Below are 15,167 nucleotides of genomic sequence, written 5' to 3'. Positions count from 1 at the left end.
GCCCGCCCCAAAAAATCATATTAGCTATGGGAAATTAAAATGCTTACCGCTGGAAGGGAAAAAACTCTTATGGAACAGTGCAAAATTTGGCTTCGGAAGACAACTATCCAATACAGTTCTGCTAAAGAAGATTAAGTGTGTAGAGCAAATAACTTCTATCAACATAAGAGATGACTCCTCATACGGACATCACCGGAATGAAAACATAAAACTTAAATTGACTGTATATGCTGTGAGCAAAAAAGAAGAAGCAATGGTAAGTCAGCAAAAGCAGGACGAGAGCTCAGATGACAGACTGATTCTTGCCAAGTTGCAGTTTAAACAAAAGAAAATGAAATCATTGGACCAACAAAGAAAGGACCTCAGAAACATCCCTTGTGATCATGTGGTGAATGTGAAAAATGGGTTTAATGAGTTTGATTTGATAGGTGGTGTGTTTGACAAAAGCTGGACTGAAAAGACTGACAGAACAAATAAAAACATCCCTATATGCAAAGGAAGAGGAAAGTTCAGTGGCTGCAAAAAACAATATGAACAAGAAAGTTGCGGCAGGAGGAGGAGGAGGAGGAAAAGAGGAGGAGGAGGAGGAGGAGGAGGAGGAGGAGGAGGAGGAGGAGGAGGAGGAGGAGGAGGAGGAGGAGGAGGAGGAGGAGGAGGAGGAGGAGGAGGAGAAGGAGAAGGAGAAGGAGAAGGAGAAGGAGAAGGAGAAGGAGAAGGAGAAGGAGAAGGAGAAGAAAAGGGTTGGTATGGCATTATCTAGATAAGCAATAAACCTGGATTGCAAATAAATTGAAGAGAGCAAACAGATAGGAAGAAAGAAGAGATGCATTTAAGGAAATGTGGCAATCAAGCAGAATGAAAAACCCAAAGTAAAAAAAAATCTACTGCTGAAAGATGAGATGCTGCCTAAGAACTTTACAAGAAACATCCCTTTCTTAATTTTAGTGAGCGAAATAAAACTTTGGTTGATGGTCAAATATCATCATGGTCACAAGAAGTGAGTGTCTCGCTCTATATTGCACTAGTGAGGCCATTCTTGGAATACTGCACCCAGTTCTGGTCACCATGACACAAAAGAGATGTTGATGCCTGAGAAAAAGCGCAAGAGCAGCAATGATAAGAGGCTAAACCATATGAGGACTAGACATGTTTAGCCTAAGAAAGAGAAGACTTAGGGGAGACTTGATAGCATCTTCCAATTCTTGAAGGGCTGTCTTAGCCTCTGAGGGCAGGAAAAGAAGCAATGGGTGAAAACTCATCCAAGAGAGGTTCAACCTGGAAATAAGGAAGAATTTCCTAACAGTCAGAACTATTGATCAGTGGAAGAGATTGCCTCCTGCAGTTGTGGGTGCTCTATCACTGAAGATTTTCAAGAAAAGGTTGGACAACCATTTGACCCAGATGGTATCAGGAGCAGTGGTGGGATTCAAAAGTTTTTACTACCAGTTCTGTGAGCGTGGCTTGGTGGGCATGGCTTGGTGGGTGTGACAGAGGAAGGTTACTGCAAAATCCCTGATCCCTCCCCACCCCACTAACCTGCTTTCCAGCTCCATTCTCCTGTGCAGGGCAACCAAAGGAGATTCTGCCCATCAGCTGGGACTCAATGGGAGGCAGAGAAGAGATGGGGTTGGCAGACCAGTCAGAGGTGGGGTTCTCTGAACTACTCAAAATTTCCACTACCGGTTCTTCAGAACTGGTCAGAACTGGCTGAATCTGATAAGGACGTCTGCCTTGAGCAGGGGGGTTGAACTAGAAAACCTCCAAGGTCCCTTCCAACTCTATGATTCTATGATTTTATGAACTTAAGTCTGACATTATGGAAAGTGAAATTCAACGGGCCTTACAGAATCCTGCTAACAAAAAAGCTGCTGGGTTGTTCCATGCCAGCTGAAATGTTCAAAATCTCCCTGTGGGATTCAATTTCAATTCAACTTGCACTTTGTAAGCAGGTACTGGAAGACACAAGAGTGGCATTGAAAAATATACGGTTGTATTCCAATACTGGGGGAAGGGGGGGGAGGAAGCAGTCAAAGCCTTTTTCAATCCAGCAATCAATTGCACTGATCTCACATACTGGAAGAAAAGGCTCCAAATATTGCAATCTAACTTTCAGATGTACTGACAGACATCCAAGCTGGTTTCAGAAGATACACAGAGGCTCCCGATATCATGTTGCTGACATCCAAGGGATAATGAAAAGGCTAGTTTTGCTTTCTTGATTACACAAAGGCTTTGGTTTATATAAAACACCACAAAATCTGGATCACACCGAGATTGGTACGCTGGATCCCTTTATCTCTCGTATGAAAAATGGGTATGTTCACCAAGACTATGGACCAATGAATACTTCGACATTGGGAAAGACTGTGCTAAACTTGTGAGCTGTAATATTATTTCTTTCTTAATCATACTTGCATCTCATCTCCTGCAAACAGTTGTTCTGGTTACTAATATTAATATCATAGCCTCTCTGAAGCAGCTCATCTTTGAAATTTTGGAATGTCAAGGTGAGCTGAAGTAAGAGGTTAATGCAAACACATCCAAAGAGCTCATGTTTGTCGCTGATGCTTCTTTCTTCTAAGCAGAGGAAATGAAAAATGTTATTCCAGCCGCTGGGTTAAACATAAAGTGTTCTATGAGTGTGTTATTGCTGGCTTAGGTTACCTGTGGTCCTTTGTCAGAAGAAACTGAGATTTTGCTACTTGGTCAATGTGATTTGGAAGTAGGGGTTAATTGGAAATTTGCCTTAAAGAACATCACCTAAAACTCCATCTAGTCAAAGTTATGGTTTTCCCAGGAGTAATTATGGCTGTGAGAGTTGGACCATAAGGAATCCTTATGCACAAAGAATTGATACTTTTGAATTGTGGTTTCGGGAAAGACTCTTGACAATCCCTTGGACTGCAAGGAGATCAACTCAGTCGATCCTGAAGGAAATCAACCCTTCTTTGGAAGGACCGGCGCCAAAGCTGAAGCTCAACTACTTTGGCCATCAAATGAGAAGAAGAGGACTCCTTGTAGAAGACCCTGATGTTGGGAAAGATGGAAGGAGAAAGGAGAAGGAGGACAAGATGATTTGATAGTGTCATTGACACAATGCACATGAATTTGGGCAGACTCAGGGAGACAGTGGAGGACAGAGGAGTCTAGTATGCTGTACTCCATGGAATCACGAAGAGTCGGACATGACTTAGCAACTGACCAGCAGCAGCAACAACAACAACTTAAAAAAACATAGTTACAGTAAGTAATCTTGTAGTGCTTCTTGAGCATGTCTAAATCCCCCATTTCCTAGAGCTTAATTAGGAGGCACGATGGTTCAGTGGTTAAAGATGTTGAGCTTGTCAACTGGACAGCTGACAGTTCAGGTTCCCCACAACAGGATGGACTCCCGTTCCTTGCTCCAGCTCCTGCCCACCTAGCAGTTCGAAAGCACGCAAATGTGAGTAGATTAATAGGTACCACTTTGGTGGGAAGGTAACAGAGTTCCACACGACTTTCGTTTATAACCATGCTGACCACATGACCATGGAAAATATCTTCAGACAACACTGGCTCCCTTGGCAAACAAACAGAGACGACCACTGTCCCTAGATTCTGCCATGACTGAAGAGGGAACCTTTAGAGCTTAATATGACTGGGAAGAAAAGTGATTATCTGGACATTCATATAAAATAGTTTAGCATGAACATTCCAATAAAAGGTGCTCAATTAGAACCACAGACTTTGAGCTGTGTAGCTAGGAGACCACATATAGTTCCTTAGAGTTACAACTTGGGGAGTTGCAAATTATCCTGAGTCATAACTGCACCCAAGTTTTTAACCCACACACTCACTGCTATATCACACAAACTCTGTTCTTAATCTGTGCTGCACAGGTTTTGGACTATAGCTCCCATGGGTCTCAGTCAATACTGACTGGAAAGGATGACAACTCAGTTACAACTTGAGCATATCAAGTCTGTGACTGAGGAAACTGTTTCTTCGCTACGTAGCCAACCTGATACCTTCACCTGGATCATGAAGAAATGACAGACTAGAGAAAGACTTTCAGGAGAGCCGGTGCTCATCCATTGTCTATTCTTGCAACTGACAAGTAGATGTCATTATGCCCTGTATTTATTCAGAATGGGACTGACGCAGTTTGCAAGACATTATTCTGCAGAGTTGAATTACTGAGCCATTCGGATGATAATGTCTCCTCGTTTTGAAATGATACAAACAAACCTGGTTTCTTTCTTATGAATGCTAACCAGCCACACTGACACTGGCAATAAAAAAGTGACCTTGATATAAAACAGAGGGCTGAAGAGAGAAGGGGAAACAAACCCAAACCACATACATGCGGTATTCTACAGAGGTTATTCCCCCCACACACACACACAAATTGCAACCTGCGGTTTGATTTCAGGCGATTCCTTTCTTCTCTTTTTCCTGTCTTGGAGCTCTGTACAAAGAAAAGATCCTGCAATAATCTACCATTTTATCCCTCAGGATTGGATGAAAATATGTCTATAATCAAATATTAGAACACTGCTCTCATTTACTAGGGGTGACATGATAGCAGTATTCCAGTATTTGAGGGGCTGCCACAAGGAAGAGGGGGAATGGGTCAACCTATTCTCAAAAGCGCCAGAAGGCAACCAAGGAAGCAATGGATGGAAACCAACCAATGAGAGAAACAATCTGGAAGTAATTTCCTGACGGTGAGAGCAATTAACCAGTGGAACAGAAATTGCCTACAGAAGTTGTGGCGGCTCCATCACTGGAGGCTTTCAAGAAGAGACTGGACAGCCACCTGTCTGAAATGGGATAGGGTCTCCTGCATGAGCAAAGGGTTGGACTAGAAGACCTCCAAGGTGCCTTCCAACTCTGTTATTCTGTTAATCCATAGCACAGCTCCAGCATCATAAAAAAAAAGAGTTTTCTATTGGTTCCCAAATACACCTGTAAATTGTAGTTGTGGGAGAAAAGGACATTCGTGACATCTCTATTGAAATATACCAGGTAGGCAGGTTGATGGGAGGGAGGGAGAAAGAGAGACTAGAACTCCCTAAATGAGAGCTGAATGTTATTAAGAATGGATTTAAGGGAGCTGCTTGATCGTGTCACAAGGGGACCAGCTACTTCTCCAAGGGGGTCTGAGTTTTGAGGGAGTAGTTTTAGACATTTAAGAATTTAAACTTAAGAAATGTAAGTTCTGCTGTCTCACCTCACCAGGGGTGGGATTCAAAAAATTTAGCAATCGCTTTTCTGCCCAGTTGCTGGGTAGGTATGGCCATGGTGGGTGTGGCCTAGTTGGCCTGTTACACCATGGCAGGGGAGATGCTTTTGCCCTCACTGGGCTCTGGAAGCTTTTAAACAGCCTCCCCTTGGCTACGGAGATCCTCTGAAGGCCAGAAATGGGTCCATTTCTGGACTTCCTGAGCCTCCAGGAGGCCCATTTTTTGCCCTCCCCAGACTCCACAAGCTTTCCTCCAGCCTCCTGGAGGGTGAAAACGGCCTTCCTGGGCTCTGGAGGCCCTCCAGAGGCAGGAAACAGACCTGTTTCCGGCCTTCCAGAGCCTCTGGGAGGCCCATTTTCAGCCCTCCCTGAGCCTCCACGCAGGCCCTCTACTTACCTGGGGTCCAAAATGGGCTGTGTGGGCACTTCTGGGAGGAGTGGCGTGGGGTGGGTGGGGCCAGCCAGTCATCAGAACTACCGGTTCAGCAAACCAGATGTAAAATTAACATCCGGTTTGCTTGAACCTGTCTGAACCGGCTGAATCCCACTCCTGCTTACCACCTACAGAGTATCGACCTGGCAATTAAAGTTCCAAAGGGTGCACAGCAAGCTTCATACACAATCAGCTTAATGCAGTGACACCGAGGGGTGTGCATCAGCCTGGCTCCATGCCAAGGTTGTTATTTTCCAGCAGTTCTTCAAGTCAGGAAGAGTACGGCTTGTCATGCAAAGCCCCCAGTGGAATTGTCAGGTCTGACATTTATGAAATCTAACTTTTTATTGGTAAAATGGAAGAAATGGTGGAGACATAATAAATATGGATCTTCCTATTACTATTTCCACACCACCACCCTTCAAGGCAGTCCTGCAATTTGCATGTCGTTTCCAGGCTCACATCACACAAAGCTTCACTGCATCTTTGGGATTCAAGAAACTCGGCAGAAATGTGACGTTGGAAGCGGCTCACAATTCCTGCTGCAGCAAGTCCCCAGAGAGCAGGATTATGCTATTCATCCCTCAGAAAAGCCTCGTGAACCCTGACATGATCCAGCAAAAGCACACACGTCTTCCCATTGACTGATTTAATAATAACAATAATAACAATAATAACAATAATAACAATAATAACAATAATAACAATAATAACAATAATAACAATAATAACAATAATAACAATAATAACAATAATAACAATAATAATAATAATAATAACAATAACAATAACAATAACAATAATAATAATAATAATAATAATAATAATAATAATAATAATAATAATAATAATAATAATAATAATAATAATAATAGTAATTGTTATTGTTATTGTTATTTCTGAGATCTGGAATAGCCAGCTTGCACTTCACAAGCAAGATTAAATCCCATGAAGCCAGCAATGCTAGATCTACATGGGTTAGATCTGAATTAGATATCTGAGATTTCAAGAAGGTAAGATCTTATGTAGGATATGAGATTCATGAGTCAATTAATTGATAGGCTGTAATAGGAATACCTCAGACCTGTTGTGACCTTTCTTCTTTCTTTCCCCTTCCCCTTCTCTTTCTCTTTCTTTCTCTCCTTCCTTCCTTCTCCTTCTCTCCTTCCTTTTCCTTCTCCCTTCCTTCTTCTCCTTCTCTTTCTTTCTCACCTTTCTTCCTTCCCTCCTTCCAAAATACCATCATTGTTTTCTCTGCCATGAATGTCTCTTTTATGCATAGGTGGCAGGAGGAAAGTTCTCCATTGTTGAAAACCCATTTCACAAAATCATTTTAAAAGAAACATTTTTTAAAACTGGAAAAAAATGGTAAAGTCTTGAGTTTCCACTTGCTATCATGGGGGCCCATGCTTGGCATGACTCTGAAGAATGACTTGCTGAGATTGAGTCTTACCTTGGCTGGGTTTTCTGCTGTGCTAGAAAACTAGAAAATTGCCACATCTCCAAAGAAAGAATCTCTCATCAAAGCTGGACAGAGTTCGGTCAGAGTCGTGGCTTGTCCAAAACAAATTTTGGGTTAGCTAATTGGCTAGCAGAGGCCTTAGCAAGATGGAGTAGGCTACCTTCTTGGCATGCATCATTTGTGATGTTTGAAACAAAGCAAGGACAGGTTGGACAAACCACGTTATTCTTCAGTGATGTCCTAGATCTTCACGGACCTTCTGAGGAAGCACAGTACAACAGGTCTTCAGATCTAGGTTGCCAAAGGCACGATGCAACAGATGACAGCAAAACTATACAGAAACCTCGTTGATCTCATGGTCATCTAGGTTTCAGAAGTCCAGCTCTGTAGAAGCCATTTTCTTGTAGCTCTCCAAGGTACTGTAATTGATTGACCTCAAGACTTAGCAAGATGGAGTAGCTACCTTCTCCACATGGATCATCTGTGATGTTTGAAACAAAGAAAAAAAATATTTCCAGGCATTTTGCCCTGACCAGAAAATCAAATCACTTTGATTTTCACTTTGGACATTCTCTATGTTTCTTGCAGGAATGGCTTAGAATACTTAACTTCCAGGATTACATGAGAAAAATAGAATGTAAAAAAAACCTCAGATGTTATTTCACCAAAGTGTTAATCGAAGCTTGCTCTACCACTGACAAAATTGCAGTTTGTTTGTTTTTTTCCCCCTAAAATCCAATGAATATTCAATTTTTGTTTCTTTTCCTTCTTGACAAGGTGGCAAGCATTCAGATACTGGGGCAGAAAGACAGAAGGAAATTAGGATAACATTTTTAAGGCAATGGTTAATGATTTCACTTGATCATTTTTCTCCAAGCTAATGATCTATCTGAGCAAAGATTTAAAAGATTATGACTTCACAGAAGAACAGGTGCCACCCTGGAACCCGCTTCCCACACAGCAACTTAAAATATTAATAAAGGAAAAATCATCTGGAAACATTTAATTTCCAGTGGTAATAATTACAATTAAGTATGAAAATCATTCCCAGGTTTCAAAGTTATTCCATTCAGAGTTAATTATGGCACATTGATTTTTCCATTACTGTGGCTGCTGATTAATCTCCAACTAGCTGTGCTACCTGGCCTGACTTTAAACACTTCCAGAAAAAAAAGAAGAAGAAGCAAATTGTATTACAACATCAAAAGGGGTGGGGAAGGGTGAAAGAGAAAAAGAAGGGACAGGATAACATTCTGCAAGGAGGAGAGATCCAGATGTAAAATTCACTGTATGCCAGAAAAAAAATTGAGAACTACAGTCAACATGTAATAGAAGGACCAAGCTTCACATGATGGATCATCCACTAAAAAATAATATGTCTCCATTTTGGGAAGGAGTGATTCCTCTAAGTCAGGGGTCTTCAAGCTTGGCAAGTTTAAGACTTGTGGACTTCCAACTCCCAGAATTCCTGAGCTAACATGACTGGAGGAGGAATTCTGGGAGTTGAAGCCCACAAGTCTTAAAGCTGTCAAGTTTGAAGGCCCCTGACTTAGATGAATGTAACTGAATAACGTGTCCTTTTGAAATGGAGGGAATCTAACAATGCATATTAGAAATTAGATAGGAAGTTATAAGATTTGGTAACAAGAAGATAAGCAGCAGAAAACACAGGTAGGGGCAAAAGGACATGAAGGGCTTAAGGAAGGTAGACAAACAGAACACATGGATAAAAACAAGATAGAACTCCCAAAACAGTCACCAGGAATGAAGGGGGGTGGAATCTTGATTTATTTTTTTTACATTGTTGAACAATTAATGGTATGGAACATAGTCCCCTTACAGAATGGGGTAAATGAGGTCACCAAAGCTATTCAGACCGCTGCTTTCTGGACCTCAGATGCTGTATAACATCACATCAGTGTATGAAATTCCTTCTGGGTTTCAAGTTTTACATTTCTTCTATAGTTATTGGAAGTTTCTTTATTTAGATTATGATACTGATTTTAAGTATCATGCTTTCCCTTTTTAATGGAAGAGGCTCCGGGTCCGGAAAATAATTAAATAAATTGAAGAAATTCTTCCAATAGAAAATTATGGCAATCCACATAAATAATAGAATTGGCAAAGGGAAATTCCTTCCCATTGGTTTCAAGGAGGGAGAAAATATCTTTCCTTTCTCCCTTCCTCCCTCCCTCCCTCCTTCCCTCCCTCTCCCTCTCTCTTTCATATATCTATCTGCCTGTCTGCCTACCTCTCTAACTCTAATTATCTCAACTTCCTTCCTTCCCTCCCTCCCTCCTTCCTTCCTTCCCTCCCTCCCTCCCTCCTTCCTTCCTTCCTTCTTTCCTTCCTTTCCTCCCTCCCTCCCTCCCTCCCTCCCTTTCTTCCTTTTTACAGATCTTGATTGTCTTGATGTAGCTCTGTAATACAATGCTTTCACCCCCGGTTTTTTAAGTCTTTTGAGAAGGCAGCAAAGCCGGTGTATTATCTTCCTCCTTAACCTGAGCTTTCATTCAAGTGAAATAACACAAAAACTAAGACAAGATCAAAATATTCTTTTCCATCTGGGAGAAGTGGGATTTTAATACTTATGGAATCTATCTCTGATTTTCTCTCTTGCACAGAATGGCACAAATGACCCTGAATTTTATTTCATTTTTTTTCTTCTACTGTTGAAACCAAAATGCTTGAGGCAGAGAGAGAAGATGAAATGGTTGTGGAGAAGACATGAGTTTAAAATGGCTATCTCTTTAAACACCCCATGCCCCCAATCCAAAAATAATGGCTTAATTTCAGAGAGATGAGCTGCCCCATTTCCATATGAATATATATGTATGTATGTATGTATGTATGTATGTATGTATGTATGTATGTATGTATGTATATGTATATGTATATGTACATGTACATGTACATGTATATGTATATGCATATGCATATGTATATCTATATATATGGTATTCAGCTTTGTTCGGGTATTTTCCCACGTCATTATAGTTGTGCTTTTAAAGTTGTAGCAACGTTTCGGCAGAATCTCATCTGCCATCATCAGGCTTCTGTATAGTGTTCGTCTGTGAGTCACACTTTCACAGCCATTTTTGTTTTAAATTTGGTGCTAGCCAAATCCCGTGTAAGATTAAGAGTATCTTGGTGATGTTTCGGCAAGGTCCCACTCGCCATCCTCAGGCTGGTGCTTTCGGCTTCGTGCCAGTGCAAGCAGTGTGTGATTGGAGCTGCTGTCTCTCTATATATACTGGTGGTGGGGGCTGGTGTGCTGGGCTGGTTGGCTGCGCTGCTGCCTCTTGATTGGTTGATGGAGTTGATGTTGGTATAATGGGCTGTGTGATGGCCTTGTGAGTTTTGTTGTGGAGATATCCTGGATCTTGTGCTGTAATCTACTGGGTCATTTGTTTTGTAGTGATCTTTTTTCCATTAGCCTCTTGTGTTTTAACGGCTTGGGTAATGGGTTGTGTGATGGGCTTGTGAGTTCTTTTGTTGTGGTATCCTGGGTCCTGCGTTGTAATCCATTACATTACAATTACAATTTTCCTTTACAATTACAATTTTCCATTAGCCTCTTGTGTTTTAACGGCTTGGGTAATGGGTTGTGTGATGGGCTTGTGAGTTCTTTTGTTGTGGTATCCTGGGTCCTGCGTTGTAATCTCCTGGGTCATTTGTGTTTTGATCTCTTTTCCATTAGCCTCCTGTGTAGTAACAGCTTGGGTAATAGGTTGTGTGATGACCTTGTGAGATTTATTGCTGTGGTATCCTTGGTCTTGTGCTGTGATATCCTGGGTCATTTGCTGTGTTGTAACTTCTTGAGTTCTTGTGGTATAATTTCCTGAGTTTTCTGATGTGATGTCCGGGTGGCTGTGATATGGCATTCTGGGTTTTAGTCTGGGTTTTAGATACCATCACTAATCCCCCTCATCAGACCCAGGCCCAAGCCCATTCTATAAATGAAGGACAACCACCATCCAGAAAACAGACCATGGCTGTTTTGCCAGCTGTCGCACCCCCCAACCCCAAAACCAAACAAACTGACACACACCAAGAACAAAGACCAAGACCCCAAACTCGAAGCCAGACTAAAACCCAGAATGCTACATCACAGCCACCTGCTCCATATCATATTTTTCTAGAGCTTGTGTTTCAAAGTGTTCCACATCGAGGTTTGCGATGACAAATATGATCACAAACCCAAACTCTGGCTCAGATACGTAGATGACACCTTCATAATCTGGCCACATGGGAAAGAAAAACTGAACAACTTCCTCACACACCTCAACAGCCTACACCCCAAAATACAATTCACCATGGAAACAGAAACTAACAATCAACTTCCCTTCCTAGATGTCTTAGTATACAAAAAATCCAATGGCTCCCTAGGACACGCCATTTACCAGAAGAAAACACACACAAACCACTATCTACACTATCTACTCTCACACCACCACCCAGTACAGATCAATTCCGTAGCTGAGATATTCATCTCCAGAACAAAACACTTAGCCGATGAACAACACCTAAAAACCTAACTACACACTCTCACTAACGTACTAACAGCCAATGGATTCCAAAGAAAGAAGATTACCCACCTAATCCAAAAAGAAACCCCAAACAAAATCCAAGACAGAGAACAAGAGAATGGCAAAGCCCTCCTCCCATATATAAAAGACACTACAGACAAAATCAGCAAGATCCTCCAAAAACACAACATTAAAACAGCATTCTGCACAAACAAAAAAATATCCACCATCCTAAGAAACCCTAAAGACAGAATCGAGTTAGAAAACCAATGAATATACGAAATCCCATGCACCTCCTGCCCCACCACATACATCGGACAAACCAACAGAAGAATAAGTGCACGCATTGAAGAACACAAGAACTCAATCAAAAAAGAAGAACCGACCTCTTTCCTGGTCCAACACCTCAAAGCCACAAGACATGAGATTGACTTTAAAAATACCAGAACTATCGCCAAAACTGAACACTTCAACAACAGAATAATCAGAGAAGCCATAGAGATAGAAAAACGCCCACACAGCATGAACAAACGAGATGATACCTCCCGCCTACCATTTGGAAACCCGCCCTCTGTGTTCATCTGTATATATATGTATATATATGTTTTCTTAAGTTTTCACGGGTATTTATATGTATGGTATTCAGCTTTGCTCGGGTATTTTCCCATGTCATTATAGTTGTGCTTTTAAAGTTGTAGCAACGTTACAGCAGAATCTCATCTGCCATCATCAGGCTTCTGTATTGAGCCAACACCAACACAGACAAACACAATACAGAAGCCTGATGATGGCAGATGAGATTCTGCCGAAATGTTGCTACAACTTTAAAAGCACAACTATAATGACGTGGGAAAATACCCGAACAAAGCTGAATACCATACATATAAATACCTGCGAAAACTTAAGAATATATATATATATATATATATATATATATATATATATATATATATATATATATGTATATATGTATGTATGTATGTATGTGTGTGTGTGTGTATGTATGTATCTATCTATCTATCTATCTATCTATCTATCTATCTATCTATCTATATTCGTAGATTTTCACGGGTACAGGTATGCAGGTCTTGGTGTGTTCGGGTCTTTTCCCGTGTAAGATTGAGAGCATCTTGGCAACGTTTTAACAAGGTCCCACTTGCCATCTTCAGGCTGGCGCACGAAGCACGAAGCCAAAAGCACCAACCTGAAGATGGCAAGTGGGACCTCGTCGAAACGTTGCCAAGATGCTCTCAATCTTACACGGGAAAAGACCGAACATGCCAAGACCTGCATATATATATGCAGAGAGAGAGAGAGAGAGAGAGAGAGAGAGAGATCTTCCTCATTTGAAAAACAATGAGTCAGCCAATTTTTAGACACTCCTTTTCTTTGTATTAATTAATATAACAAAGTTCTCTGACAATTTTACTAGGACAACTTCCCAACCCTTTCCTCCCACTCCATACTAGATTTAGAAATGATTTTATTCAACCTTATACTCTCCTCAACTGATTGGATCTAATTTAGGAGACTCGTGAAATCTCTCTTTGACACTCTTCAAAATGGACTATTTAGGACATTAGATATTTTATCCCCTCTCACTCTTTATCTCTAACCTCACTAGCTAAATTATCTCAATAAAGTTTTTCCAATTGGAATATGGAATTTAAGTAGTTTTTTAATGGGTATGTCTTTTTTAATATAAAACAGGACTAGAGGTGACATGATAGCAGTGTTCCAATATTTGAGGGGCTGCCACAAAGAAGAGGGAGTCAAGCTATTCTCTAAAGCACCAGAAGTCAGGATGAGAAGCAATGGAAGGAAACTAATTAAGCAGAGATCCAACTTAGAACTAAGGAGAAATTTCCTGACAGTGAGAGCAATTAATCAGTGGAACAACTTGCCTTCAGAAGTTGTGGGTGCTCCATCACTGGAGGTTTTTAAGAAGAGATTGGACAACCACTTATCTAGAATAGTATAGAGCAGGGGGCTGGACTAGAAGACCTCCAATGTCTTTTCCAACTCTGCTATTCCTGTTAATGTTGTTGACTCCAGCTACAGATATCATTTTATTGTTTTTTTTTAATGAACCATCTGTTACCTCTAGGTGGCAAGGAACATGTATAAACATACATAAACTCACACCTATAGAAAAACCTACATGAAGGGTCCTTGGTGCTCTCTGAACTTGGTGGTTTTCTTGCAGATGTTTTATTACCCAAATGAGCAGGTGAATATATACACAGGCCTCCTTACCTCTCTTGGACTTTTTCACCTAATGAAGAAATTTTACCTACTTGCCTGAAATTTTGCAGGTAGCCTAAACTCCTAAAAGCATTTTCAGGAGTGACATGGCTAAATCAATAATTTCAGTTTCACTAAGAGAAGGTAATAGCTTAAAGGAGAATGCTACCGTTGTTGGGCTTGAAGGGACGTTTTGCAATTTTGCCCTGCTTCTGAGGGGGGAACCCCTAAGAAAACCAATGCTTGGGATAAATTGGCCTCCTGTCTTTATTTCTTCCATCAATACCAAAGGAGTTAATGAATTCTAATTGAAATGGCATTGGTATCTGATGGGAAACTATTTTCTTTAATGAGACTGTGTCGTTCTTCTACCTAGGCATCACTGGGCCATTATTTAGCCTGTCCTCTTGGCACCAGGAATAATCAGTCTTAAAAAGATTGGAAAGTTACTTGTAAATAGATAGCCAGTGAAAACTGATGATCCGCTGTTCTAAATTTAATTAAGTGTGTATTAAATTAGGGATATTTTTTCCCATCATGAACCTTTCATTTCAAATCGGGGATGTTTTAAATAGATTTGGATTTGCACACAGATGCACACCCACTGTGATAGCATTATACTAGCGGGTATTCTAAATCAGTAACCAGAAACAACCAGAAGCTTAATTTGCATAAATATAAATGCAATCCTCTGGCAGACATTTATTTTCTGGCAGACATTTATTTTCAGCTATTATAAATCCAGTGAGAAGAAGATTTGGAATACATCTACTTGTTTTTCACACTAATGAGCTTATCTGCTAGGTTTGAGGGAATGTTTGAAGAATGGAACTTGCACACTTGATTAGCACTGATGATGTTACCTAGTTTGGGTAATGAAACAATTGCAAAAAACAACCAAGTGCTCCTCCTTATTTTGTGACATATGTTTCCCTTCCCTTAGTAAGGCCACACCTGGAATCCTGCATCCAGTTTTGGTCACCATGTTACAAAAATGATGTTGAGACTTTGGAAAAAGTGCAGAGAAGAATAACTAGGATGATTAAAAGACCTGGAGTCTAAAACATATGAAGAACAATTGCAGGATTTGGGTATGGCCATTCTAGAGAAAACAAGGACTGTGTGGACATGATAGCAGTATTCCAGTATTTGAGGGGCTGCCAAAAAGAAGAGGGAATCAATCTATTTTTGAAAGCACATGAACGTAGGACAAGACACAATGGATCGGAACTCATCAAGGAGAGAGAAGCAACCTAGAAATAAGGAGAAATTTCC

Source organism: Notechis scutatus, chromosome 4, assembly GCF_049901735.1.
Source record: "Notechis scutatus isolate UNSWTSFEM ecotype Mainland chromosome 4, rNotScu1.2, whole genome shotgun sequence".
Lineage (NCBI taxonomy): Eukaryota > Metazoa > Chordata > Lepidosauria > Squamata > Elapidae > Notechis > Notechis scutatus.
Note: the sequence above shows the minus strand (reverse complement) of the source record.